Raw genomic sequence first — 25,005 nt, 5'->3', positions numbered from 1 at the left:
GAAACTAGGAACAGACGTCCCTGGTCGGTTGAACCCGGGGGAAGATTACAACTTGTTTCCCCCAACTCGCGGGGCGCTCCCTGTGCTTGGAGCACAGGGTTTCCCCCCCCCCTTCCTTTTCTCCCCCTCCTTCATCAGAAGGTGCCGCGGAGGAGGTGTAACCCCCTGCTCCCCCACCATCCCAGTTCCGAAAGTAGGGACTTTGAAAAGGACAGAGAAAGTATATTAGACGGGATATGCATGATGAATGTCGAGGAAGCTGAAAGGAAGAGGGTGGTGCCTCGGGGCCGGATCGATTGGGGCGCCATTTTGAAGCACGCAGTAGAAAATAGAGATTATGCACTAGCGGGAGATTTGAAGGAACTGCGAGCCTCTCCAACCCATTATGCCCTACATTGGAAATTTTTAACTCAGTTACGGAGGAGCCAGGTCTGCAGATGGCCACATACCGAACGAGACACATCTGACAAGAAAGACATAGCTGCGAACAACGGAGACCCTGAGTTCGGCCCAGGATCAGACCCTGAATCCCCTGAATCCAAGCCAGATTTATATCCTCTGCTTCCAGACTCTGATTCTTCGTCTCCCGGGTCAGTCTGCTCAGACTCACTGGCCCTGGAGACGCCCAGCTGCAGCAGTTGATGAAAAAGCTTGAAGCCCTTGAGACTCGGATTGACACATCTCCATCAGCGCCTCCATCTTATCCTCTGTAAAACCCCTTCCTTAAGGCAAACAGCGGGAGGGGGTGGGAGAGGTATCGAGGGGGCACAAATTCTGCGCACTGTTGGCATGGGTTAATCAAAGATGCGATTATTACTGGTGAATTTTCTGCAATGGGCCCCTCTGCATATCCTGTGTTTACTACACAGCAGGGGCTAAAGATTGGGAAGCTTTTGATCTCAAAATAGTTAAGGAGGCCTGACAAGCAGTGACCACGTATGGGTTAAAATCCTCTTATACTCAAGCTGTATATGTTATGATTTTTTCTTGCAATTGACAGGGGGAGCCCATACAGTTTCTCTGTGACACTCATGTACTAGAAGTTGGTAAAAATAAGTATGTCCAGGTTTCTATCAACCTTTGAAGACCTTTGTAGATACTGCTGGCCACTTCTTCCAGCACAGGCTGGCCACCTGTGTCGGAATGAGTGTTCATTTTGGTCAGTATAAAAGCCCAAGCCTCATGCGATGTGGGGGAGGCAGAGCCTCTGCGGGGATGCCCGCTAAGGTTGAGCCTGCCACCTCACACTGCAATGATGCTTCTCTGAGCTGGTTTGCTATTAGTCTCCACAGGGTCCTTCTGCCACGTTCTGTAAGTGGAACTGTAGTGGGAGTAATGATTGTCTGGATTTTGTGCTTCAAATATTGTAGTTGTGTGGAGTGTGCTTGTGGGATCCCATACACCTGTGTGTGTGTGCTGAGGGCAGATGGTGTTCTGTGTATTTTTCTTGTTGTTGGGTTCATGTAAAAGCTTTTAACGGGTAGCTGTTTAACATTTCGGGCATGAAAGGGTTAATGTAAAAGTGCGGCTGCCGGCAGGTATTTATGCTTGCTGCTGGAAAGGGGAGGGAGAGAGAGTAATGATGCTGCATTTAACTTGTTTAACCTGTCTGCTTCTCAAGAACTGATAACCTGGGGAAGGGGGTATATTTGTGTCCTCCTGCCTACAGGTCCATGGCGACTGCCTGCAAAGCTTGTGAAGCCTTGCCATGAGCTGGACAGACGAATGGAAAAACCTGATGCCTCAGCTACAGGAGCTGACCGTGAATACCCCAAGCAGAATGAGATAGAGGAAGAGAAAGAACGAATAACTGCAAAACATCACCTAGGGGCAACTGCAAAGTAACATCCTGAATATGTGTGCTTGTAAAGTAGCTATTATTAGAGGCTGTGATTTTGTGTATAAAACCACCTGTATTTACTAGCCAGTTCCTAATAAGAAACTACACCTTGTGTTGTATAGATTTGTCACTTGTAAAAGAGATGTTAGAATATGCAAATTTGCAGTAGCTGCTAGAAAATGCTAAGGCAAAGGCTGGAAAGATTCTAATACAATGGTAGTCTTATAAAGCAGGTGATGGAACAAATTAAGAGGGTGGGGGAATTCCACTGGTAAGAAATTTCTTTGGCTAGTCCCTCACTGCCATCAGCATCTTCAACATGCTGCTGCACCTTGTAATAGTTACTCTGCTAAGGTAAATTTGTGTGCCTTGCTGTAGTAGCAACTTCTTACTGGAGAAAACAAAAGGGGGGAGATGTGGAGACAGTGTTCTCACGGGAGAATGCATAATTGGTACATAAACTCTGAATAATCCTGAAAGATACAGCAAGGCCATGAGAGGCCTGAGGAAGCTTAAGCAAGCAAGATAAGAGGCTGGAATTCACCAAGTTAATGAGAACTGTGGACTGTTGGCAAGCTTTCAAGGTTGAGTTCTCACACCTGTGTTTAACCAATTATATGCTAGTCGCAAAGGGTCTTCAAGGTATGTATCCAATCATAATATGCCAAATCACTGTAAGTGCTTCGGCCGGGGCCTTGGCTCAGTTAAACAAGCTAGGCTGCTGGCTTGCTAAGCAGACAAATGCTCCATCGAAGGCAATTTCTGATTTGTTGTTTAATGTTGACTCTGTAAGACATGTAACACTGCAGAACCTTTTGTTGTTGGAACAGGGACATGGATGTGAAGAGTTTGATGGAATGAGCTGTATGAATCTTTCTGGTCTTTCTAATTCCATACATGCACAGCTGAAAACCCTGGCTGAGCTTACCCAGCAATTGCAAGTGAGCAATGACCTAGGGATAACTAAATGGTTGTCCTCAAGGGGCATTACAGGTTGGCTTAAAACACTGCTATTTGAAGGACTGCGCTTATGTATCATTGTTATTTCAATCATTGTAGTTCTTAGACTTGCTTATAGTTGCGTGGTGAAAACAAGTGAACAGAACGACCCACAATGTTTTGCTTGCACAAAAGAAAAAGGGGGGAATTGTTGCAGAATGGCTCCAAGAGCAAGGCCATGGATCCTTAGAGGCCTTGTGCGAGCAAAGCAAGGTGTAGGCCTCACAGGTAACCGGATACCGGATGTGGGAGGAGAATGTGAAGGAAGCTGTGTAGAACTAACCAATACTGTTGTGACTAGGAGGCGTGGCTAAACACCACGCCTATATAAGTGAACTGCGTCACAAATAAAGTAGAAGTTTGCTTATCACCCATATTGGGTTGGCTCCTCGCCGCTAACACTTAGAGGGTTTTATTTAAGGTTATGTTTGGTTTGGTTGCTTCCCTTCACCAGTGATTATAGTACTATGGAAATAATTCTCATTCTGTAGTAAAGTAAATGGATTAAAAACGTATTGAAAGTTGTAAGACATTAAACTGGAATATTAGGAAAAAATACTTTAAGAGAAACACCTACTAAATAATCAAAAATTAAGAAATATTATCTTTCAAGTGAAGGAAGCAAATGTTTCATCTGAAATGCTCTTTAAATAATGAATTTAAGTAAATGCTCTGTGTTAATAGGATATTGGTGGAAAGAGGAAATAATACAAAATGTGGTAACCACAGGGGCAGTTCAGTCCGGAAGAACAACTGTTTATATACATGAACCATAATCCAGAAATGCATGAGGTAAGGTCATAATGGCCAGATCCCAGGATCAATTGCACTCATGTGGACAGTTTTGTATCTTCCTGAGGATTAAGAAACAGTTCCTTCCAAGGTTTTATGACTCTGTAACTGAAACTTCCTCGATCAACCAATAGTTCTCCTTTTAAAGCTTCTGGAAACAAGGGGGAGATCCATACACATTTTATCAAAGCCTAACTGTCTTAGACTGGATGTTTAAATAAGACCTTTAACAGCTTTCTGATGTTTTTGCACTAGTGCTCCTCACAGCAAATGTCAGGAACAATACTAATTGCTTTCAGTGAAGTACAAATTTATTTTTTTGGAATATTAACTTAAGTATATAATAGATGTGCTAAATAACTGTTAAGTGATCTTTACAAGCAAATGTAAAAGCAGATTTTTCTAAGATGCATTTTTTCCAACTTGATATAGTTCCTTAAGCCACATTAAATTCTCATGAGACGTAGCATATATTCACTATATCGCTAGAAAAATTGTATTTCCAGAGCAAAACTATGCAAAAATTGGATAGACACTTGGATGCCTGTGGTGAAGTAATATGTGATTGGATCATTGAGAAGAGAATAAAATTTGGAATTGAGAAATACTATTCCATGTGAGAAAACTTACGTCAAAGCCTCCTGTAGTTTAATGTTCTGTGTAAGATCATCTGGCCTAGCTTGTTCTTGAATTGTACAGTGGTAATACAGTACATATTTTATTAATGTGTATAATCAAAAAACTAATAGCACCTAACTGGTGGCTTGGCAGACTTATAACATTGATCCATCTCTTGTGCTTTTGAATAAGATGGTGACAAACGCTAAAATTTATTGCTGTTTTAATTTCAAAAGTATGATTTTTATCTGACATGCACTTCCCAATTTTCTTTCCGAATTAACATAAAATGACGACTGCTAGTACAGCTAAAATGGAAATACTATGGTTTTTATGACATACTTTATTTGTTGTCAGTATGCAGTAATTAGTTATATGTGCAGCCTTCTCGAGCCTCCATTTTATGAGCCCAGACTATCTTGCTAACATTCATGTAAAGGGACTCTTCATTAGGAATTGTAGTGATAGGACAAGGGGTAATGGGTTCATACTTAAACAGGGGAAGTTCAGGTTAGATAAAAGGAAGAAGTTCTTCACTGTGAGGGTGGTGAGGCACTGGAGCAGGTTGCCCAAAGAACTGATGAATGCTTCATTCCTGGCAGTGTTCAAGGCCAGGTTACTCGAGTCTTGGGTGACATGGTCTAGTGTGTGGTGTCCCTGCCCATAGCAGGGGAGTTGGACCTAGATGATCTTAAGGTCTTTCCAACCCTAACTATTCTGTGATTCTGTGGTCCAATATGTGCAGTATTTCCCAGTTAGGTAGTGTATTGTTCACCCTTGTTAATGAAAGGAGAGGGACCAGAAGCTGAGCGGGCCTTTTTCTTTTGTGTAACATTCTGTCTGGCTGTCAAAATGTTTGTTACTCACATACCTAGCTTTTGCTGCAAAATACCTCTTGTGACTTCTCTGCTTGCATCTTTAACAATTGAAATAATAGGACAAGGCATTAAAAAATGTGAAACTTCCTTATAAATTAGAATAAAAACCTATGCCCAGGAGCTAGATTTTTCTAAAAGAGAAAACCTTATTATATAGCAAAGCAGCTAGATTTTTCTAAAAGAGAAAATCTTATTGTATAGCAAAGTTTTTGGAGTTACAGCTATAAATACAAGATGGTATAGTGTTTTTCACCACTGCTCCATGAAGTGCTTTCTCCTAGAAGTAATAAGGTTGTGAAGGATGCTGGCTGTGACTGTTGTAGGTGTTGACTAGTTAATGATCAAAACCACTTCCTCATTAGAGTTTTGGTTTGCATTAATAATGCATTAACTACCACAAGTGTGGGCTTGAGAGTGTCTGAGCCTTGAGGAGTTACCCCATTAGCATCTAAGATATGCAGCATTTGCTTCCTTATCATATGACTCCCAAGTTTCCAACTTAGACCACTCTTATCTTATGTATTCATGTATGCTTTCTAATCCAAAATACTTGGAAATAATCTATAAAATGATATTGTATATATCTACAATAATGTATATTGCAGATACAACAGGAGGAATGACAGAAAGAAGCCTTGAGTTTTAACACATCATGAACATCAAATAAATCTGAAGTTGAGCATGCCCATCCTGCAGTCTGTGTTGGATGTTCTGGATTTAACATGCATGCCTTCTGGCTATGCAAGGATGAACAACCTGTATCAAAGCTCTTGGACATGCTGCAGGTATGGTCGGTCTACAGAACACTTGTAAAAGATCAGACAGATGTAGGATTTAAGATCGACACACGCAGTTACTGACTCCCTGCTGAAGCTCTGACTGTGTTACTAACAGTGCGCAGGAATGTGTGAGCTGCACTGTATGTTAATGAAAACTAAATCATGGTTTCATTCACCACGCTTGCATGTGGCTGTTGATTTGAAAAAAGGCAGTTGGAATAATAAGAAACATTATAAGTATAATAAGTTACTATGTAATTATAATTAAAAGATTTAAAAAATTATTCTAATGAATTCTGGAGACTGCTAGCATGTCCTTCACTATTACTATGAATATTTATTACCTGTATGAATATGGTAAGGTAAAAAGGATGGGAGGATAGCATCATGAAGCATCACCTGAATTCAATTAATGAGAAATTAGACATAGAATTAGACATTAGAATATCTGTTCATTCATGGGTAGAAAAAAAAGAATACTAATTTTTCATTAATTTCTCTGAGAAGTGAGAAAGAAACATAAATACAGCAAATCAGAGCACAGTCAGTTGACAGCGTGCAAAAACAAACCAACACCTCCACCGAATGAACAAATCAATTCATCAGCACCAAAAACAAAACAACACCATATCACCAAACAATGAGAAGAGTGGAAAGCTTTTAAAGTTAGGGAAAAAACTTGGGAAAACTGGCAGAACACAGAATGCTTGGAAGTCTCCCAACAGATCTTGGTATCATATGTATTTTAAACTGGAGAAACTGAATTGCTTGCTTGTTTGTTAATGAGAAATGCTGGTATGTTGCTATGAGAAAATGAAAATGTGAGTAATAAATCTGTCATGAATATTGCCAGCCATTTTTCCTACCTAAATATTCTAGATCAAAGGTGAGTTTCTGGAGAATTTGATCACCACAGTCACCATTGCCTTTGACACTTCTGTCTAACAGTTGGTAAACACCAGGCTATCAATAGTGCCTTGAAAAAACACTTTCTTCTTTATAGAAGCAGTCTTTGTTATAGCTGGGCATTAACTATTCCTGGCCACAAATACTTTTTATTTCAAATAAATTTTAATTTGAGAGGAAACAACACTAGTCTTTCTTAAGAGCTGAAGTTAGAAACCATCTTGGCTAAGAACCTAGATACAAAACTAACCCACCAAAAGTGATGGCTGATGGTAGGACAGTGAAGCCCTCAAACACTTTCTTGTATGCTTCAGAAGATGAGTCTAGTTGGATGAGAGAGCAAGGCATAAAGAAGGTATTTTTCTGTATTTGATCAGCCCCTTGTTATTTGTGCTCCAGTTAATGTCAGTTAATCTCTCATTCAGGTAAATGCCACTTAAATTATACAAACCGTGGTACTTCAGTGGCTCACAGGAGGACTAAGAGGTCTTTTGTTAAACCAGGCATATTATTTCTTTTCAGTAAGGATTATCTGATATCTTTCAAGCCAATTGACAGAGCCTGGAGATGTAGTCAAAAAGTGCTGGTGATTTATTTCTCCACTGGTTTCTAGCTCCAGTGGAATGCATGGTTAAAATACAAAAGTTTACCACTTAGAGATAACTTTTATGTGATTATATCCAGGGCTTTCCTCTTAAAATACTTAGAGTAAATATAAATATATTCAAAGTGTTGTATATTATTGACACGCTGTGAATGCATTTCTACAAACGTGTTATAAAAAATAATGGAAAGTACTATTTTTAATAAACCCACAAAAATTGAAAGCAATAAAGACTAGCAAATGTTGTCCCAAAGAGACATATCACTCTCTGTATTCTGTGTTTGAAATTCAAATTGCAATTACAACATTGTATTTTGAGGTTGCTCTAACAGTGATTTAGATTCTTTCCAGTAACAATTTCTCTATAATGACTAGGTACTAAAATGACTAGGTGTTACTGGTGACACATAAATATCTGTCAGATATGGTTAGCTAGCTTAATCCTGGATGTGGACTGTTTAGATAGATGAAACAATGAAAACATTGCTAAAAAAATAAAACAAAAACCTAGAATGTTTATGTTGGGCACCTAAGACTAATTTTCAGGGTGTGTTTAGGAGTATGAAACTCTGTACAGGCAACTGGAAAGAATGTGTGTAGTAGCTCTAAACTCCTAGGCACGCATCGTCATCGTGGTGTGTGTATATATGAATGTAGGTATATTGCCATGCTGTGGTATGCACATCAGCTGCTGAGCATCATACTAATGGTTAGTGAGATTGAAATGTGTGGGATTTACAAGCATGTGGCTGGTGGTGGAGGATGTACAACAAAGTAGGTTAATTCTGAGAGTTATATTAATAGTTTCACTTAAAGAATAACTTATTTTGTAAATAAAGATACACACCCTTAAAATATCTTCGTCTTCCTTCCAGAAAATCTCTAGCTTTTTCACTGTAAGAATACGGAGAAAATCATTGCAATTTAAAATATAACCTTCAGAATATGGATGTACATGGATTGGTGTCAAAGAGATTATATTTGCTTAAAGAAAATTATTTAAATTTTAACATATCTATGCATGATTGTGTCCTACTGAAAGCTATTGTATGAAAACATGGAAGTCAGCCTGTCAAAGCTAAAGTTATTTTATGGGTACCTCTATAGAAAATCGGACATAAAATAACATGTCAATAATACATTAGACATTTTGATTTAGATTTATTAGCAGCTTGCATGTGTAGAGTTTCCACAGTAATTAAATTATAATGTTGAAGGAATGGACAAGGTTATAGGCCTTCTGCTTAGAGCAAGAGGAACATACCATGTGTGTTTAAAATGTTGCTAGCCTTCCAGACCCAATTAACTGTAAACAGTGTAAGCATGTTTTTAAATCGTATTTTAAGGAAAAAAATGCCTAACCTTGAAAAACAATTATAACTTTCTTTGTGGGGAAAAAAGTAAAAGTACACATTGGAAATTATTACAGCTGTATAGAGGAATTAATATATGTGCTGCTCTAACATAGTCTTTCCTGTATTTTAGTTAAATATTCTCACAATTCTGCAAACCTCTCAGTCTATTACTATTATTGTTGTATCCTATACCATTACATTGCTTCTGTTAAATCCAGCATTTTTCTTGCTCTAAAAATCAACATCAATTGTTTTAAACAATGGTTGATAGATTTAGTATATGAATAGTAGGAGGTCTCCTTGCTTAGAACAAAACATTGACTCTATAGCTTTAAAATATCAGAACCACTACAGTAGATATAAGCAGGGAGATGCAGAATTCCCTTCCTGCAGCTGTGTCATTCTGTTATAAAACTCTTGATATTACATGATGAAAAGATCTTTGGAACTGAATGGTTTATTTATTTCATTAACACAGAGGCACAAGTAACTGGCATTGCAGAAATATGGGATACCATTAATGGAATTTGTAAGGCTTTGTTGCAAATATGCAAATATATCTCTTCTAAAATTATTCTGATAATCATAGAAATACTTCATAAGTATCTTTCTAAGTCAACATTCACACAGTCGTACACTAAAGCCCAATAGCATTAATATAGGTATATCAATTTTGGGTTTATTACAAAATGAAGTTAATTGCCACTACAGAACAGTTTTATTTCTTCTAACTATAGCCTTCTTCATTTGCAGTGGTATTTTTTTAAACGAGTAATTGATGTAACTTGATTCTAACAGTATCCTACTCATGAATATGTAAACTCATTTTACAGGCTAAGATATAAAATCCAGTATTCAACAGTGATTTTTGATGTGCCTTGGATCATGGCAGCTACTGACTTTGAAGGATCAAAAAAAAATTAACCACGTGTTAATCCATCTTATAATAAAAGTGGACAGAAAAATAAACGTGTAAGATTGCAAAGCAACTATAGCAGATAAGAATACGTGTTATTTCTCCCAAATTTAAAGTTCTTCATCACATTCACCCAAGAATGGGATTGGAAGAATTAATAGTTAAAAATACATATCTTGCATACACACAAATGTATAAGTAAAATATATACAAACATATATATACATATTCCATTTGTCTGTTCATGATGGTGGCTTTTTAATTGGTGGGGAAAAGAAGCAGGGTTAGTGTAGATACCTTTGCTTTATCCAACAAAGATAGCAATTCGCAGTTTGAGGACTGCTTGTAAGGTTAGAACACAATCAGTTGCACTGTTCAGCTGTAGGAGAAAGGCTTCCGTCCACACATTTTTTCTTTCTTTTTTTTTTTTTTTGACTTTTTTAAATGGGAACATCCATGACAGTTCAACGGAGCTTAAAATCACAGCTGAGGAATGATCAGTTAAATCTCAAAAAATTGCAGGAGGGAAATGGAGTGAGAAATTAATTTCTTAATATTGACACGGTACTGCAGCCATCATTATGAATAATACTGTCATCTGATTTCATTTTCGTTTTACATATGGGTTTCTCATCTCACAATGGATCACAAGAATTTCCTCACAGTCCAGTGAAATCTGAACAGATCTGTTTGACAGAGTTTTTAATATTAATTAAACAAAGGCTTCTTCAAGGAAGGTAGATGTATGAACTGCATTACCCAAGTTTCCTGAAGACCTTCTTGCTACAGGCAACTGACTTGTTAACCAGCTACACTGGATGTGTGCCTTCCATAGGAATCATGAAAACTTCCTAAACTTTCCCAAGCATGTTCCAGCAGCAAACACTAAGTTTGAAGTTTGAACTGTAGTTAGCTTTTACTCAGGGCTCTGATTCAAATCTATTAAGACAACAGAAAGATGTTGAGAACTGTTGTTTTGCTGTCAAATCAAATTTGTGTGTGTGTATATGGACTTACACATATATGCATACACCTGTATGTATTTAAGTATGCATAGTATATTATTTTTACAGTGGTTTATCTTTTCATGTACATTACTAGTTATAGTGATTTTACACCAAAGAAATTATGGCTGAAATTAAAGGCAAAATTTTTAAAGAAATCTCTGAAAACTGAAAAGCAGTTAAGTCCCCTATTGCCAGGACAACCATTCAGCAATATCCCTTGAAGGATCAATATTTAATATGTATGTCAAATACCCAAATAGATAATGAAGTTATCTTCTGCTTTGTCTGCCTTTTTCTCATAATGCAAGAAAATTTTAATATTCTCACCCTGAGTGATCTAGGAACAAACTGTGATTTTGTGTGGGAATGTTTTTTCTTTTTCTTTAGTGCATGTGGTGGTGCCTGAACAAATTAATTCCTTTCCTTGTCTGATGTAGTAAGACAAGGACAGTATATGGAAAAAAGGCAAAGTAATTAATCTTGCTACAAAAAATCTGTGCAATTCCCTACTGTGTGCTCGTGTCAATTCTTGAAATAGGTATTTCTGATTTAAAGTGATTTCCACTGTAATCAGACTGCTGTGATTATAGGAGTCAGTTATGAACTGAGGTTAGACATGAGTAAAATAGGTTTCCTGTGCCTTGGTCCGGGCAAAACCATATTGACCATCTGCTAATTGAGGCTGAGTCAAAGGAAACTTTCCAGATTTTCCCCGGATGTTCTAACAAGAACAGATCTTTGAACTGGAGCTTGACACTTTTCAGGAAATCAAACCTCATTTAAGTCTCAGATTGGTAAAGGACTACCCGAAATTATGCAAGATCTTCTCTCTGTATTGCATTCACTCATACAAATACTATCTCAGTCTGTTGCACTGTTATGAATTACAGTTTCTCTAGTGCGTGAAATGCGCTGTCTCACCTGTGCTGTGAAATTTCTGTCTGTTATTTATGTCTCCTGAACCATCTGAATAATTGCCGAATAACAGAACAGTTGTGGCCACAGGGACATCTGGAGGCCATCTTGTCCAACTCCCTAGCTAATATTATAGGAATGTTTCTTCACATAGAGTTGGCAACACTTCCCCCCATCCTCTGCCTACTTTCGCTGTATCTGTCCAAGTTGCATCAGGCAATATGGTAAATTTGGGCTCAGCAGTTGTCAATGGAAGACATTTAATTAGCTGTGTTTTCTACAGACTGAAATCTTTATTAATAGGGTGCAAAATCACAATAACGTTGTTTGCTGTCATCTCAATTTACAAGTTTATATTTAATTCACTGTCAGTTCTGAGCATCAGATCCTTTCTTGTACATCTTCAAAACATCTTCCTTCTTTCAAAGTACTGTTTTCAGTAGACCTCCTCCTTCTGGCCATAACATTCCCAAGGTACTAGCTGGGGGTTTTACCCCTCATTTACTGATTTACCTCTCCTGATGTTATTCACTTTTCCTAATGGTTCTAGGGGTTTGTACCTAAAAGCTAAAGTTCTTCCATGTATTTTGAGTGAGACTTCTTCTGCCTCTGGAATTCCCACTCTGATCTTTTATTTATTACGGCTGCCACAGTAAAATGAAATGAGCTGTTTACTCCAGGTATTTGCTGGATATTTCTTCATTTTGAAGACATTTCCCATAGCTAGAATATGAGTGAATGATTCGCAAGTTACCTGGTGGGCCTTTTTTGGTTTTACCTCTGTTGTGGTTTAAGCCCAGCTGGTAGCTCAGCACCACGCAGCCGCTCTCTCACTCCTCCCCTCCCCGCAACTTTCTCCCCCCTGCTCCTGGAGGGATGGGGAGGAGAATCGAAAGAATGTAACTTGCACGTGTTGAGATAAGAACAGTTCAGTAACTAAGGTATAACACAAAACTGTTGCTGCTACCACCAATAATAATAATAATAAGGGAAATAACAAGGGAAGAGAATACAAATCCTCGCCACTTGCCGACTGGTACCCAGCCCAACCTGAGCAGGAATCTAACCCTTCCAGGTAACTGCCCCCAGTTTATATACTGGGCATGACGTGCTGTGGTATGGAATACCCCTTTGGTTAGTTTGGGTCAGGTGTCCTGTCTCTGCTTCCTCCTGGCTTCCCCTTCTCCTTGGCAGAGCATGAGACTCAGAAAGTCCTTGGTGAGTAAACATTACTGAGCAGCAACTAAAAACATTGGTGTCATCAGCGCTGTTCCCAGACTGAAAGTCAAAAACACAGCAATGCACCAGCTACTAAGAAGGAGAAAAAAATGACTGCTACTGCTGAACCCAGGACAAATTCCTAGAGAATCCTTGTACATAAAGTGTTTTCTCAGGTAGAGGAGGGCCAGGCAGGGAGGAATATGCAGAGCTAGAGTGGTATTCATGGCTTTTCCTTTGCTGGCAAGGTGGTTTAGTTGTAGTGGTTTCTAATTGTTGTGTATTCTTTATACTTTGTCTGACTTTAATAGATTTAGAGGTAATACAGATCACAGTTATTTATGTAACCAAGAAATAAGAGGAGTGTATAGATGTAAACAGATATATTATTTCCCAAGTGTCTAGTCTTTGAATAATGCTTTTTCATCTGCATGTCATTAGCTTGTTTTTCCAGAAAACCTTTACATATATGTTTATTGGATATCAATATATGGATATCAATATATGGATGTATTATCAAAGCTATCCATTTAGTGTTTTTAAACTTTTTTTGCTGTTCACTCTGTTTTGACTCTATTAATACTTTCTCCTCACTGCTTCTACCATTGCTGAGGCAAGTGGACTAATGATAAGCACCAGCTTAATGTTTCAATAAACCTGGTGTATCCAGCCAAAGGTAGTTTACCACTTTATGAAAAGGAAACTTCATTAATAAATGAGACAAGTTGCTTGTGAACAAACCATTGCTATAAAAAGTACTCAAAGGAAACTAATTAATTTATTTATTTGAACCCAGGTTATAGATACATTAATTTGTTTTGAAGTTTTTCAATAAGCAGAGTCCCAAGGGGCTAACCTTCCTTCATGTAAAAGCATTTAAAATACTAATCAAAAGGAAATATGCAAATGCACACATACACATGTGCACTGAAAAGGCATCATGCAGAATTTCTTCTTTAATATTATCTGGACTTCGTGGTCTAATTAATACTATGGTGTAGATAAACTGAAGGTAATAGAATGAAATGGCAGTAAGAAATTTCTCCAGAGAGGTGAGGAATGATGTTTTGTTCCCCAGTAGCTGAAGGTGGTAATGGGCAGGCTGCTGGATCAGACATTAATCTTCTCAGCTATATCCATAAATGAAACGTCATGCCTAACAACTGCACTTTAATTGGTATTTCATCTTGGCTTTCCCGGATTAAAATTAATGTCTGTGCATGTATGTATAAAAATGGGGATAAAAAGATCTACATATTCAGATGGTCAGAGATTATACACTGACACAGAGAGGGCCCAATTGCAAAGGGTAGATAGCAAAAAAGAAATAACTGCAAAAGAGTCAGGGCACCTGTTCATAACAAACATGACAACCTGCCAGAATTTCATCTTGAGATATAATTAAAACCGTGACATAGATAACCAGAAATTACTGTGTGCTGGGATAGCAAATTAAAATCCAGAAGTCAGTGAGGCCACAGGATATTGGATTTAAGACCATGAAGTGGCTGCCAGTGTTAATGACATTTCACTGCTGGAAAAACAACAATCTATCCAATGCTTGTCTACTTTGAATGCTAAAGCTGGGTGAAAGCCTAAGTCAAATCCATAGGAAAATTCATCATCATAAGCCATTGAGCACCCTTGGTTATAGTCAGTCATGGGGGCCAGGGGCAAGTCTGAATGTATGTGCTATGAAAGAAATGAGACATTACTCTGATGAAACAGAACAGAGACATGTGTATTGTAGCTAAAACCTGGATTTTGGGTCCAGCTCAGCATGGCTCACCTTCTGGTATATTGTTTATGGGAAGTAAGAAAGTGAACACTGCGGGAAGTTGAACTGGATAGAACATGCAGTCTGCTCAGTCCTTCCCTGTTGGCTCTGCTTTGCTGTTTACAGGACTGAGTGCTGCTGATGGGGTTAAAAAAACAGAAACAAGTTACATTGTTGAGCCTTGTAAGGATTGCAGGCTTGTTCTGGGTCTGTTTGGAAATAGCGTCAGACACATTGGCGCTATTTCTCATAGCAGGAGTTAAATCCCTAAATTTTTAATTCATCAGTTTTAGCTTGGCAGTTAAGCCTGCTTGAATTTTACTTGTGATACCCTGCTTACTAATCAAGCACAGCATTTTTTATTTTCTTACCCTTCAAACAGCTTCATTTGACTAAATCAGCTTTTTAAAAAAAATACATCAATAAACTGGGACAGAAAGATAACATTTTAATGATCTTCACAGGTTCTTTTTCAGGTGTGTTTTTTGGATAACAGTAAGAGACATGACTGACATGTTAAAATGTTTTGTCCTTTGCCTCATCTAGCTTCATCTTTTGCCTTAAAAAGGGCAGCATTTCTCATGAAATATAATCTCCTGTCACTTCTGACCACACTTCCAACCTGTAATGCTGTCTGACAGTAAATACCTAGCTTCATCAAATCATTTATCTTCCCATGTTTCAGCAATAATTTTGAGGGAATCTGAATAAATTACATCTCAAATGTTATAGCTGCTCTCAAACAGCAGAACTAATGAATTGTCATGATGGGGGGAGAAGGAAAGGTGCCTTGTATCCATAATCCGAGACAGCTGACAGGGTGAAGCCTGGTCAGGTTTACTCCCCATTGCTAATTATATGCTGAGGAGTTATAGCCACTTTTAAGTTAATGGCTGGTAAACACCTAGTGACAATTTATAGCAAGAAAGGATTGGCCCGACAGCTTAAAAAGGGGTGGGAAGGATACTCCGCTGACCCACCAGCAGAGACAGTCCAACCCAAATTACTCTAAACTGATGGCTGTAGTTATTTCCAAGGCTTTCTAATTCTCTTCCTATTTATAGCTTTTTAATATCCATGGTGTTCTGGTTCCAAAGGCATTCCAGTTACAAAAACTGAGGACACTTCCATTTTCCTTTTTTTTTTATTTTTCTGGTAAAAATATATTGACACTTTAAAGGCAAGTCCATTTGGTCATAAGCAAAAATACAATTACTCTCCTCCTCCATCAGTACTTCTTTTCAGCTAAGTATGTAATGTAATAAAACATGTCAGCGGTGTGATGGTTATACTAAAAATAAAATCACTTGCTCTCCATTTTTATCTGAAGACACTAAATCTAACATGCCAATTGCATCTCTGGAGTAGATTTGAGTGAGTGGTGAACACTAGCTCAGTCAGAATTCTAAATCAATCCTGGTGTTCTGTGAAAAGAGGAGTACCTTGTCAGGTTTGAAAATGTTAGTGGACTAGCTGGCAAGAGTGGCTGGCATTCAGATTTGAAACTTAGATAAAATTAAAAAAAAAAAAAAGAAAATGAATATATATAACTTGTCTGGTGAGCCACAGGCCAAGCTTTTCAGAGTACAAATCCATGATAAATAAGCTAAGAAGAATGTGATGAGAAAGGTAGGTAAACAACCCTAAATTTGTGAGTTCAGGTGGGCCTTAAACTCACATTACTGTACATGTTTCTGTGATGCTTTAGTGCTGCTGAATATTTATCAGCCTGGGATTTTTCCTTCAGGATGTCTTGCAATATTCATCCTCTCAGCTGTGGAAGAGGGATGACAATGCATGTCTTAATACTCTGATACTTGAAATGCTTAGTCTTGCTTGGATGTCCACATTTTGAAAATTAAGTTTAAAAAAATCCAAGAATGAAAAAGGCCCACATCAACGTTTTCAAAGCTAAAGAAAGCTCTTGATAATGATAAACTGAAGTCAACTTGTTTAATTTATCAAGATGAAAATTGAGACGGAATTTGATTGCGGTTATGTGAATAGTTTACCATTGACAAATAGGAGAGCTGGTGAAGGGGCCTCTCTAATTTTTCAGGGAAAAGCATGACATATTTTGATTTATGGACAAATTCTAATGAGATGCTAGTCCCAAATGTTTAATCTTTCAAAACTGAGAGCAGATCAAAGAGGCAAACGGCGAATTTCCTGTTTCTGCATGCCATCTTAGCATACCCAGTTTCTGGAAATTGTACTTGAAGATATTGAAAGTGAAGTACAATAGAGCGCTAACTTCTTTATTTGTATTACTCTCTGATATACTCAACTGAAAAGTCTACCTTTAAAAAAAGTAAATGAACAGGTAAATTTAAGGCAGTGGGCTAGAAGAGTTTTTATTATCTGTAAATGTATACTGAGGTTGGTATGATGTTTAAGTACAAACAACCAAACAAAACCCACAAAAGGCATTGCAGCTGGATTTCTTTTTTCTTCTTGCTCAGTTGCAGTCAGTTCTGGTGGTTTTTCAAGTGATGCAATGTTTGTATTTAAATGCAAAATAATCTTAATTATCAGAGAACCACTCAAATTCATCAAAGATTTCTCAAATTTGGCTTCTGCACAGGGGAGTTGTTTTGCACAGAAGTTTTCATAGGCATACAGATACTGTTAAAAAGTAAAAATAGTTTTCAATTTTTAAAATTAAAAATGTAAAGCTTGGTAATGCATTCAGACTTCCGAAAGTTATTTATGTGCTTATTGTTAGGTCATTATTTACATATATGGGAACTTTTTAGAGTGAAACCCTATTTCCATGTTCTGCTTGAAGGAAAAGTAAATTGCTGAGAACTGTTGTTAAAATTTCATTTAAAAAAAACTCAAACCAATTAATCATATGGAGGTGAAAAAGAATGAATTCTGAACAGCAGACAGCAATACTTTTTTCACTGAAGGTGTTAATTCATGCTCCCAAAGACTGCCGATACAAAACATGAATCAAATCATCACTCTTGGCTACTAGTTTTGACTTCCTGCCTTTGGAACATTTCTAGCCACTTTGTTCTTATTTTCCAGTGATGTCAGTGAAAGAAACCTTTTCCTTCAGAGACATTACATATTATTTTACTATAATAAAAACCTCTTAATGGATTAAATTTGTTACCATTTGATCAGCAATGTTTTACGACACTAGGAAAGAAAATAGTGAAGAAGTCAAACACCCCTCGCTTCCCCCCCAAAAAAGAAGCTTCTTCCCTCCCCACATCCAACCCCCCAAAAATCTAGAAATAAATGCAAACATTCTAGGCTTGGAAGATTATCAGTATCATATTTTTTTTTTTTTTTTTTTAACTTTTTGCAGAAGTTTGGAAGTTTTTCTTGAAAACGTTTATGTGCTGTGTCTCTTGGGATCTTATCAGAGCATCTTCCAAAATCACAAACAAGAGACGGACATATGAATGGTTCACCCCTATGACTGTTTTATTGGGCAGGATGAGAGAGATGCTAATTTTTTGCCAACATAATGGACAAGTTCCTTTAAACCTTGCAGGAGCTTCCCCTAAGAAAAACTACCAACAGTACCATAGCATTATAAATATCCCATCAAAAGAATTTCCCTGTTCTCTGATTTACGTTTTATGCTCATCCTCCTTCTAAATAGATAGAGCCAATTGAAGTCCACTTAAAATTACTAAACCATTTCTGGTACATCATCTCTCCCCACTATCATAGCATTAACACTTCACCGTACATCAGCAGCTTTCCCAGATACCTTCCAAGGAAGAGCTTTAAGTTGTTTGGTTAGTATGTTATTGCACAAAAGGATTATTCAGAAATGTATTTGGGTGGCTGGTTCCATAATAAATTGGCATCTGTGACTTCATTCAGAAATACCTAGGGACTGAAACAGTGCAATCAATTTTTAAAACATCTGGTGTCTGGGGGCTTTTTTGGGGAAAATCTCTTGGTGGTCCTCCTGCATCGTCATTTAACCCTAGACAAGACCCAGGCCGGACCCAGGTTAGCTTCCATGATTGAACAAAATCAGGCTTTCTCAGGGTGGTCATACCACAGGCAAAACATAGACAGCATATGTAGCAACAAGCTGGCTCCCAGCAAGAGGAGCAGGGTGCTTTCCAGGGCATTGAAAGGATATTCAGGATCTTTAAATCTATCATAATCTTCTCCCACTATAAATAGTCTGGTGGAGGAGCAGGTCAACCTCCTTCGTAGGTTGACCACCTGAGGAGAAAAATAAAGATGTGTAACTGTTAAAAAATTCCATTATATGCCTCCCAAAGTATAGAAGTGATGTGTAAGCGGCGAGGAGAAGCAAGACAGGCCAACCCAATATGGGTGATAAGCAAACTTCTACTTTATTTGTGACGCAGTTCACTTATATAGGCGTGGTATTTAGCCACGCCTCCTAGTCACAACAGTATTGGTTAGATCCACACAGCTTCCTCCACATTCTCCTCCCACATCCGGTTTCCGGTTACCTGTGGGGCCTACCCCTTGCCTTGCTTGCACAGGCCTCTAAGGCTCCATGGCCTTGCTCTTAGAGCCATTCTGCAACAGTGATGACCACACTGGGAATGCAAGCCATCGCAGTTTCATGATCAATGAGTCTGTTGTATTACAAGTCATTACCATGAAGTACAGCAGAACAAGAACCATAGCCCAAGTCCCCCAGCCAATAAACACTAAAACTGTAAGTAAGGTACGACATGCTGAAACTCCAAGATGAAGAGCAACAACTTTGAGAGCCAATAAATCATCATTGTGACGAGTGACTATTAATCAGAAACAATACGTGCTTATCATACATACAATTAGACAGACTCCGGTCAGATCTCTCATTATCTCAACCCTTTGTGCCCCACATTGAGCGCCACAAAGAACTGTCATGGTTTAAGCCCAATTGGCAACCCAGAACCAAGCAGCAGCTCGCACACTCCCCACCTTCCTCCCCCTGCTCCCAGAGGGATGGGGAGGAGAATTGAAAGAATGTAATTCCCACGGGGTGAGATAAGAACAGTCCAGTAACTAAGGTATAACACAAACCACTACTGCAACCACCAATAATGATAAGGGAAATAACAAGGGAAGAGAATACAACTCCTCACCACCCGCCAATCGATACCCAGCCTGTCCCAAGAAGTGATCTAGCTCTTCTGAGTAACTGCACCCAGTTTATAATGCTTGTCATGATGTGCTGTGGTATGGAATACCCCTTTGGCTAGTTTGGGTCAGGTATCCTGTCTCTGCTTCCTCCCAGCTTCCCCTCCTCCCTGGCAGAGCATGAGATTCACAAAGTCCTTGCTCAGAGTAAACATTGCTTAGCAATGACTAAAAACATCAGTGTTACCAGTGTTGTTCTCAGGCTGAAAGTGAAAAGCACAGCACTGCACCAGCTAAGAAGAAAAAATGACTGCTACTGCTGAACCCAGGACATATGTATATCAGGAAAACATGCTCCTGGTTAGATTAAGAACTGGTTTAATAAATGATAGTAAAAATATCTTCATTGTCAATTGGAAAAATCACAAATTGAAGATTTTCTAATGGAGTCCTGAGTCATCTTGTTTCTGCTTTCCCGATATGGCATAAAAATCTCCCATACTTTAAAGAAGGAGCATAAGCATGCTAAAAACTACTATGCATGAGGTATATCCAAAACATCTTATCCAACCCTTCATTTCTAAAGCAGCTTAAAATTTCTGATTAGTGTAGAAAGCAGGTAAACTGATTCTGAGATGGGATTGCAGGGAGTAATCATTTTCTCTTTCTTAATGAAGTCCAGTAAATTGTTTCTTAGGGTGGGTTATGGTTGTTTGTTTTTTTTGGTTCAGCTAAATGAATTTGAAACAGGAAAAATACTGCCTGTTTCACCACTGCTGTACATATTAAACCATATATTTATTTATTTATTTATTTTATGTGTGTGTCACTTAATTGCTAATTCTGAAAGACTTCACCAAACAGTTCTTGGAACTGTAGTGAAAACAATGATGGTAGTAATGCTGAATAAAAAAAAAAACAACAAAAACAAAAAACCAAAATAAACCCAAAACCAAAGTGCCCTGATTTAATACTTCTTCAAGGAATTATTTTCGCAAGTTGAGTTAAATAGATAACAGATGTCCAAAAAAGCCTCTTTGCTTTGCATCACGGGAAATTAGAAAGTCTGCTGTTGCTACCTAGCAGAGGTTGTCAGAAAGCTAAATGTTTGCTTAGAATCACAAGTTCTGTTCAGAAATACAAAACGTTGTGGGGTTTTGGTGGTTTTTGGTTGTTTTGGTTTTTTTTTTTTGACAATCTCTTTGGTGGCTTCATGTCAGCTTGAAATCAAAGAAGCATAGCTTTGCTCAAGAGCTTGCTTTCATGTTTTCTCACAACTAATGCTGTCTGTGCTGACTGGATGCAACATGTTCATGCAAAGCGCATGATCAAACCAAGATCTTTATCAAACAGCTTCAGTTCTGGGTCTGCTAAATCAGATAAAGACACCTTGATGGCTACAAACCTCTTAACAGTTTTCCATTAAAGGGGCTATGCTATATCACTGTAATTGGTGGGGACAGAAAAGCAAAACCAAAGAACCCTTGTGAGTATTCCAATGTCCACTGTGGCAATGCTTCTCAAAAATTAGCACAGCAAAACTCATTTCCAGAGTATTACAGCTCTGGCTCTGGCATTGGCACCACTTTTCCTTTTTGCTGAGGAATTTACTGTAATCCAAAACCTGAATTTACTCAGGAACCTCTCACATAGCTTTATTCTCTGTAAGGACAAACTGTAAGCTGACAGTAAAGACCAAAGTTATTTGGTTTGGGTTGGGCTGGGTTGTGTTCTAAATTTTAAAAATACTTAGATTTTTGTCTGAAGTCATTTTCTTATAGCTGAACTGATTTACCTATACCTAATTTTATACAAAAATGCTCAATGGTTCAAACTGGAAGCAGTCATTTACAAAATCCCTGAAAATCTGGACTTGCATCCTTTAGGCCAGAAGGGAGCTCATGATAATGGTCCCCATGGCAGGAATATCTCTGACCTATACATTAAGTGCCAGAAACAATAACATGCCATAGGAATCATGAAGGCAGCTTGTTTTTTTCCAGGCATCCTGTGCTCTAGAAGAGATCCCAGCACAGGATCAGGGTATCCTGCCTTCTCAGTGACTGGATCCACTGGATTCACATGCAGGAATGTGGGCTACAAGAGGGATTTGGCATAACTAACCTGGTGCAATATGTGCAACAGATCTCTAGTTGCCTGCTGTAGGGTGATTTATTACTGCATGGTAAACAGAAGCATTTTGCCAACATTTTTAAAAGCAACTGAAGTCACTCAGGGATGTGTTGAATGTTCAGATAATCCAAAAAACCAAACTATCCTCCTAGATGAAACAAAAGTCTGTAGTACTGTGTGTAAAATCCCTTGGCGCTACCAGTTTTTTCAAGTGTTTCACTTCAGTTTGCAATTATGCTGAAGAAAACCTGAATATTTATGTTCTTTTGTTTCTTTTTTTTTTTTTTTTTTCCAGTCTGATATAATATGCTTTAAATATTTTGTGCTCTGGGATAAATTCATGATCTTTGCCAGCACCTTGAGCACATGTTCCCCATTCTTCACTTTAAAGTGTCATTGTGGCAGAGTCCATTTGCAGTGTGGTGTATTTTTTCCCACAGGTAATGGGCTTCTGCTGTTCCAGGCATCTGTCAAGTGTTCAGTGGGATGAGCAGAGAAACACCTGGTTGTTTCCCCTGTCTGTGTAATCTGTACCACTTTTGCAGATGGTGCACTACACAGTTCTTCAAGGTGTGTGCTAAACAGTAATGAATGACTTAGAAGGAATGCTGGAAAAATACAGAGACTAAAACTCCCATCAGTTTCTGCTCCCATCAGATATTCAAACCTGGTTGGGCAAGCCAAAGCATAGGAAGGGGAGGGGGAAAAGGAGGATTTCAAGATTGCAGATGTTTCTGGGCTGCCAAGATGCCATTTTTCAGCTATAAAGAAATCTTCTGTAATACAGATATTAACCCAGCAGAAAATAAGCGTTGCCACTTTATTGCTTTTAGCAGGAACTGATGGTTCATAATTTGGACACATCAGATGCTTTCTTTGTAACTATAATATAATTTAAAAAGACAATGTTTCATGTGGTGACAAAATGACAAAGTATTTATCTGTGATGGAAATCTAGTATGGCAAGAAAGATTCAGCAGGGCAATATTGTTGTCTGGAAAAGGAGTTGGAAGAATGCTTGGCTTTCAGTTTATCTATTTACTGTGTTTTACCTTTGCTGAGTCATTACAAGGGATCTAGTGACTGTGAATGCCACCTTGAAACATCCCAAATTTCTGTTTGGGTGTTGTATTCATGGTGTTCACTTCCAACATTTTGAGGACTCATTTATACAACATTGTTCACCACTTTGGAAATGGAGCTAAAATCAAAGCTAAAAGCATTTGCTGGGGTTGGAATAGTTATGTCTGTCCACATAGTAAAGTAAAATAAACATCTGCAGTTAAAACTCACCCAGCTGGCTTAAATTATCACAATTGCTTCTGTGACTGTCAAATAGCAGAGGATATAAATTACATTTCGGAGATACGTGCTCTGCCAATCTTCCAAACTTCCCTGATATGCACAGGTGTTGCCTTATGGCAGGAACACAATATGAGCTGGTACTGATAGTCAACATTAGGACAGTGCCCTATGGCTGGGAATTCACTGCTGCTGTTCCTGTGATGGGAGCTAGGGTGAAATCTTCATGCTGCTCCATAATCCCACACAGTTTTTTTCTGTGGATTGAGTCGGACTTTAAGGATGGGAGTGAAGGCAGATTGTATGGTGGCAAAACAGGATTTGTTTCCTGTAGAAAAGGTGTATGTTATTAATGTACTGATTAAATAATGCCTAGCTAAAGTGCCTCCCATTCAGCAGGGACTAAAGTTAAATGAGACACTTGAAATGTACAAACATGTACTAGTTAATGATATTACTATCTCAGAGGCTGGAGTTATTTCTAAATGTAACACAGCTGTTTAGACTGAAATTAATAGACAAGCCTGTTGTGACACTTCTTTTCTTAAGTCACTTTTACTGCTGTTCCCATGAGAGGCTGTGAAAGCAGGATTGATGTACAGTGAGAATGATGCCTGTGATCATCTTGTTCCCTGTCTTGCCAACAAGTTTATTTTAAAAGGGTTTCCTGTTCTCCTTCCCACCACATGTCCCTTTTGGGCTGCAGGAAAAGCATGTGCTGAGGAAGGCAGTGGGGAGCTGGGGATTGATATTCAAACCAACCTCCTCACTTTAGCTCAGCAAAGGAAGTTCTGTATGTGCTACCACTGTTCATTGGTATTGGAGCCACCAATACTGATTGCAACTCAGTTCTAGGAGGATGTCCCTTTCTCTAGTCATTTAGAAAATGTGAATTCTATGTCTGACTGGCTGGTCTATACTTTAGCCTTACAGGTTGGAACTATTCAGTAGCTGTAACCGATTGTAAAACCCCATAAATGGAACAGTATCTTGAATGAAGCTACGTAGTGTCCTTCAGATTAAGAACAGGTCCTTCAAGTATGACCAATGCAATGGCAATTTGAAAAATCTAAGCTAACTCCGGCATATTGTGTTTGTTTTGCTGAGCAAATTACACGGTTAAGAGAAGTGTTTCTGTGCCCAGGATTTGTTCTATGGCTGTGTTCAGTTTAAACTTTTTTTTTGTTTTGTGATTAACTTATATTTCCAAACAAACATAAACTGCCAGACCCCCAGATCTTTGCAACAAGGCATTTTCTAAAAAAAACAGACAACTGTTTTTGCTGTAGGAGACTCAGATTTTGTGAGTAACATTTCAAAGGTGGTTTCAAGAGTCAGGCTGGTGTGACCGGTCAGTGATACACTTTTGAGATTTAGTCTTTTTTGTTTCTACCTTTCAGCCTATGGTTTAATCTTTTGTGGAGATGTGCTGAACAGAACAGCTGGCCTGAAGCTGGGAGAGATTGCTGCAGACACTTAACCTCTGTTTGTTACTCCTGTTCTTGGCATTATTGCAGTTAAAATGGTTATCATTATCATCTCCAGTGTCTTTCCAAGACAAAAATGAACATGTGCCACTTATCTTTTCACTATTATCAAATTGTTTCAGTGTTAGCTGATCTTTATGTGTGTGTTTGAGTGTGCGTGTGTGTGTGTTCTTTTTTCTTTTTCCTTTCCCTGCTGATCCTGGGGTTGGATGTAGCACAACAAAGGTTGTACATTGTTACTGCTTACATGCTGTTTAGCAGAAACAAGCTCAATCTAAATAAGCTTGAAATTTCTGCCTGCTTACCATGACTGGAGTGACAGAATCTCTTATCCTAGCAATCAAGAAAAAAATCCAAAATATTTTATAACTGCACTCCCAAATTTTACAGTAATTCCATG

This window comes from Pezoporus occidentalis, unplaced genomic scaffold (assembly GCF_034315485.1).
Source record: "Pezoporus occidentalis ecotype Australia unplaced genomic scaffold, CSIRO_AGI_Poc_V1 ctg237, whole genome shotgun sequence".
In the NCBI taxonomy this organism is placed as follows: Eukaryota; Metazoa; Chordata; class Aves; order Psittaciformes; family Psittacidae; genus Pezoporus; species Pezoporus occidentalis.
Note: the sequence above shows the minus strand (reverse complement) of the source record.